This window comes from Oryzias latipes, chromosome 18, assembly GCF_002234675.1.
Source record: "Oryzias latipes chromosome 18, ASM223467v1".
NCBI lineage: Eukaryota > Metazoa > Chordata > Actinopteri > Beloniformes > Adrianichthyidae > Oryzias > Oryzias latipes.
In genome coordinates, this window is record NC_019876.2 from 29,214,345 (window position 1) to 29,220,344 (window position 6,000).

At 44.4% G+C, this 6,000-nt stretch overlaps 1 long non-coding RNA gene across 1 annotated transcript; it reads left to right on the plus strand.

Annotated features, from left to right (window-relative positions):
• Nucleotides 1-915: 915 nt before the first annotated feature.
• LOC111949300 lies at nucleotides 916-1,609 on the plus strand. Its single transcript, XR_002875314.1, has 2 exons — nucleotides 916-1,285; nucleotides 1,369-1,609. It is a non-coding gene; the product is annotated as an uncharacterized LOC111949300 (long non-coding RNA).
• Nucleotides 1,610-6,000: the final 4,391 nt, after the last annotated feature.

Genomic DNA, 6,000 nt, shown 5'->3' on the forward strand with positions numbered 1-6,000 from the left:
TGCATTTTCCAGAAACGATGCGGTAATAATAGAAGAAATCCTTGAATAAAATGAACAAACAGGCTCCAAAATTTTGTACGGTCCCCAACCACAAGGCCGGTCCGCTGAAGAAATATGCAATACTGTCCTCATTTTATTATTAGTCTGAACTATCTTTTATTTTAAAAAAACATCTCTTTTGAAAGAAGGATCCGGGTGTATTCTTGTTTCTCCTGATCTCATTATTACACACACACACACACACACAAACATATTTAAGCGACCTGTCGTATTTCAGGCAGGCACACTCGGCAGTGTTTTACAGGTTACTCCCCTAGGGCGGTTCAGTCAATTAACACACCCGCTCAGCGTCCTATTTAAGCTGTGTGCATGGGCTTAGCTGTTCATTCTCTTTCTTATCTTCAGCGCTCATTCTTCGCCGGTTCTCCGTGCTCGCTGTTCTCTTTCATGGTGACCTTCCCCTCGTTCTTCTCGGATTGTCAGAACCCCCTTCTTATGGGGGCGTCCGTCTCCTCCTTTACACAGTGGCACCGCGTTCTTCACCGGTTCTCCACCGGTGGTGGTCTCCACCGGTTCTCCACCACCGGTTCTCCACCGGTGGTGGAGAACCGGTGGCTCCGGTGGAACCGGCTCCTTTAAAACGTGCTTGCTGTCTTATCTTAGGTGAAAACAAGATGGAACAGCACATTTAATATGTTGGAAAGGCTGTTTAAGGAGAGAGAGCAAATGGGGGCAGCTCTGGCCACCCTCCATACGGACCTTCCTCCATCACCTCAGAGGACTACCAGGCCATACACCACTGCTTGAGCGTTCTTTCCCCGTTTCAAGAGGCCACAGTTGAGCTTTCGACAGAAAAACGAGTGTCAGTCTCCAAAGTCAGTCCCATAGTCAAAATGCTGAAACATTACATCTCAAGCAGGTGTGGTCAGATCACACAGCCACTTGGTGAAAAACTGGCCACTAACTTGAAGAACAATCTCCATGAGAGGTTTTCAGCTCTGGAGAAGGTCACTGCTCTGTCAATGGCAACCTTGTTGGACCCAAGGTTTAAAGAGCTGGGGTTCTGCAGCCAAGGCTCTGCCCACACGGCCATAGAGCGACTCACTAAAGAGTGTGCTGCAACAATGCAGGCGCTACTTCCAGAGGCACAGCCACAGTCGCCACCTAGAGAAGGTCCTTAAGGTCAGCAGGAAGATGGTGGTCTCTGGGCCCTGCTGGACAGGCATGTGGGGGTTCAACAGCAGGTGACCAGCACAACTGCCAGTGCAACAGTGGAGGTTCAGAGGTACAGTAAAGATTAGAATCCTCATCATAACTTCTGCTCATTTTAGACTGGTGCATGACAATAGGCTATTAATGTCCTTCTAGGTACTTAAAGGAACCTCACATCCCAAGGACTCAGGACCCACTGAGATACTGGGTTACCCACAAGGTTTTATACCCACATCTCTACAAGCTGGCAATGAAGTTTTTATGCACACCAGCTTCATCTGTGCCTTGTGAGAGGATCTTCTCCAAGGCTGGCGAAATCGTCAGCCAAAGACGAAACAGGCTGAAGCCCAGCACAGTGGAGAAAATTCTGTTTTTAAATAAAAATCTATAACATGTATCCCACCCAGTCATGTTAGACCCTGGTTCACAATCACTCATTCTCACTTTATACATGGCATTCACAATGTAACACAAGCACTTCCTCACAAATCTTCAAACATTGTCTTTGTTTCATTTCCACAGTGAAGTGTTACAAGGGCAAGGAACTTAGTGGAGTAGATGATATACGTCCTGTCTGCCACCAGATGCCGCTGTTCTGTGTGGTTTCGAAGCCCCAAATGCTTCATTCATTTTTCTGGCACATTTACATGAAGCCCCATGAGAGCTTCATGGGGCTTCGATTCCCATCCCTACTTGTTATACTCCGCCTCTAACTGTATGAGTTTCAGCCTAGCTAAAATACTATCAAAACCTAAATGGAATTTTGCCCTGTCATTCTCTACCACCTTCTGAGCTGTTTCCCATTTTGACCTTGTGGTTTCCAGTCCATATTCTGCACACATTGTGAGGAAACTGGAGATTCTAAACAGGACTGTAAAATAGGTAAATTAGGTTCGTTCCCCTTCAGCTTCCTGCACACAGAAATGAATGAATAAGACTCAGAGACAGTTACTTATCTTTTGTGGAGGTTTTACTTCGTACAAACACGAAGGGGTCAGACAAATCAACATGGTGCATTCAAAGTCCGAACCAACGAGCTCAGAGATGGGCTTTGGTATAAAAAGCCTGCATTTGCATATTCAGAAGATCGTCCGATGGACCCCGTGTGAAAATCACGGCCACAGGTTACTGCTGGAGAGAAGCTCAAAGGCTAAAGTGAAGATAAGTCTGAGGCCTGCTCAGCAGAAAACACATGCACAGTAAAAAGGGAGGATGAGAAGAAACTGTTAGAACAATAGCTTGGCTGTGCTTTCTTCAAATGTAATATAATTTTGAGATTACAATACATGCTTAGTGAATTAAGTTTAAACCATTAGTGTAATAAAAGTTAAAGGCAGTTTCTAACTATTCTTCACATACCCCCCTGTTTGTCATATCAAAATTACATATGAAAAGTCAGCAGAACTCCTGTCATCATCAACCAAATACCATTTCACGAAGATTTTCAGTATAGGCAGCATATCGGTTCTGCCTAGAAAACAAAAGTGTATAGGTACAGGTAAATACAAAAGAAAACATAAAATCAACATGAATAAATGAGCATATCAGAGGTGGTAGGTGATACATGAGTGTTGATGCGATAACCTCCAGGGCTAAACTTATACCATCTGTGTGAAACATTCAGTGAGCAGTCAGGGAGGGCAAAACTTATCAACGGCCCGCGCCCCTCGGCAGCCATCACTAAGGATACGCATGCATCACCAGTCCAAACCTCGGCACAAAATCGTTAATTAAAGTTACATAGTACAAGAAACAAAGTAGGAAATAAAGAAAATAAAGAAATGCAAATCCAATAAAGGAAAAACAACAAAAGACAATAACACTTTAAAGACCAGTTACAACCACAAGTGGATGCGAATTAGGTTAATTGTAGGCATAATGCTGATAGAGTCGGCCTGGCAGCATCTTGGCGATCATTCATTTGATACAGGGAATCAAACAGGTGACGAAAAGAACAACACACAGAGGACCGGAGTGACTATTTTTATCAGTACACTCCACCAGAAGTAAACTAATAAAGTGGGGACCCAGGCCAGTAGGCGTCAGTCATCTGAGAAGAAATCTGTGATTTAAGGGACTTGACCTCACTGATGATGTGAGTGAGATCTCCAGAGGAAGAGGGAATAAAAGTACAAGATGAAACCATGAGGAACAGCTGGACCCATGTTAGCTGGTTCGAAGCTCACTGTAGCTGGAAGAGAGGAGCGCTAGAGGAAACACACCAGGGAGCTCCCCTCGCCAGGAGTAGTGTCACACTGCGGCGGCTCCGTTGTTGGACTTCAACCAGGGATGTGTCTCAAAATGTCAGTCTCATAGGCTCTCAGCAATTTACAGTGGCTTACGTGAGTCCAAGAGGGTTGTTCAGCAATGTGTACTACAGTTGGCATGTTGAGGAGAACCTTGAAGGGTCCCGTTCACCTCGGTGTGACCAATCAGTCCGTTGAATAGCCTACAGGAAAACCAGGTCACCGACAGAGGTCTTCTGGTCGGGATGCAGAGTCTGTGGGGAGGAGAGAGCTGAAGGCAGACTCATTGTTTCCTTTGTTCTCACAGCTTTCTTCAAACAATCATGTAAATCATCAATGGTGTGGGGACTTCCGGAATGCCGGCATAGAGGAGACACGCTCAGTCTGAGGCTCCCACACTCGGTTCACTAAAAACTCCACAAACTCGAAAAAAAACAACAGAAAAGAAGATATGAGTGGAGGAAACACGCTGCGGAAAAGCCAAAGAAAAAAAAAAGAAGTGAACGAGCTGACCGAACCAGAAAATATCGAGCACGAGATGGAAGAAGCGGCCAGCGAAGCTAACTCGGACAACGAAAACCAGCGAAGCCCCAGCGACACAAAGCTAATGCTAGACGGGCTAGCAAAAATTAGCGCTCAGATCCATGACTTGGACACAGAGCTGCGAGGGACAAAAAACGAACTGAAACAGGAAATATCTTCCCTCAGGCAAGATATGGACCGACAGTTCAAGGAGCACCACAACTCGCTGGAAATTCAAAAAGCAGACCTAGCCGAAGCCCAGACTCGCATCGCAACTTTGGAGGAGAGCAACATGGAGGCGAACGGTGAGCTGAAAACAATGCAAAAACAGATGCGACTTCTGCGGGACAAGGTTACGGAATCTGAAGCCAGAGCCCGGAGAAATAACATCAGAATCTTCGGGCTACCAGAAGAAGTTGAAGGGGGCCCAGTTATAACTTATCTAAACGATTTGTTTAAAAAAGAGCTTCTCATTCCGACGGACTTTGATCTTCAGATGCAACATGCACACAGAACCCCCCTGATGAAACCCAAAGCAGGCCAGCGCCCGAGGCATGTCGTGGTCAATTTCTTAAGTTTTGCAACGAAAGACACGATCCTGAAGAAAGCATGGCAAAAGAAAATAAAAGTGAAAGATCAGCTCATCCAGTTTGACCACGACTATCCAGCAGAAATTGTACAACAAAGGCGCTCATACTCGGACATTAAAAAAGTTCTGAAGGAGCGGGGAATCCGTTTTCAAACCCCATACACAAAGCTGAGGATTCATTGGAAGGAAGGCGTACAAAGCTACAACAGCGCGATGGAAGCGGCAGAAGACATTAAGAAGAGAGGGATCGATGTCAACACTCCAAGCAGCGAAAGCAGCAGGGGACCGGACCGGACCCAAGCAGCAGAGGGATGGCAGCGCGTCGGAGGGACAGCGCGGCGTGCACAAGAGAGGCTCCAGGAATACCAGAGGAAATAACCACAGGAAATCCGTAAATGGAGCCGAATTAAACAAAAAAGGCCGAGACGGAGCTCACAGACTGAGGAGGAAGGAACGTTGGACAAAGCTAGACTTATGTCTAGAGGCAGGCTCCCATCTGGAATGAGGACATCCTGCCCACCCACCAACGGGGACGAGAGAGGAGAGATGGATCATCTTTTCTCCATGTGGAAGTCACAATTTACGTTTGTGTTCAGGTTTTACAGTTTTTTACAATTTTTGTTTACATGGTCACGGTCTAGGTGCATAAATATGATTGTTATAAGACAAAATGTGTAGTTTGAGTATTGCCTCGTTAAATGTGAATGGGTTAACCACACCCAAAAAGAGGGGGATAATTCTGCAAAAATTAAAAAAAGAAAATATACAATTAGCTCTATTACAAGAAACCCATTTAAATGATCAAGAACACGAGAAACTTAAAAAACTAGGATTCAGAAATACATATTACAGTTCATACAAACAAAGCCGCAAACGAGGAGTCGCTATTCTGATATCAAACAGAACTCAATTTGAGACTGACAAAGTCATAAAGGGGAAGGACGGGCAGTACATCATTGTTAAAGGACGAATGGGAGATGCAGTTTTGACAATAGTAAATGTATACGCCCCACCTGAAAGTGATAAACAGTTTTTTAAATCCCTGTTTAACGTTATTGCTGAAGAGGCAGAGGGTATATTAATCTGTGGAGGAGACTTCAATGTAGCCTTAAACTTTAAATTAGACACAACTAGTAAACATAAACATAAAAAGGCTATTGCCAAATTTGTTAAATTATCCATGGAAGAACTGGGATTGGTAGATCTATGGAGAAGCTTAAACCCCCGTAAGAAAGCTTACACACATTACTCCGCAAGTCACAAAGTACATTCACGAATAGACTATTTCTTTGTTTTTAAATCAGATATTAATAGAGTAGAAGAATGTAAAATTGAGGGTGCAGATGTGTCTGACCATAATATCCAGCACATGAAAATAAATATATCAAATAGGAAGAAACAAACAACATGGAGACTGAACGTTGGGATTTT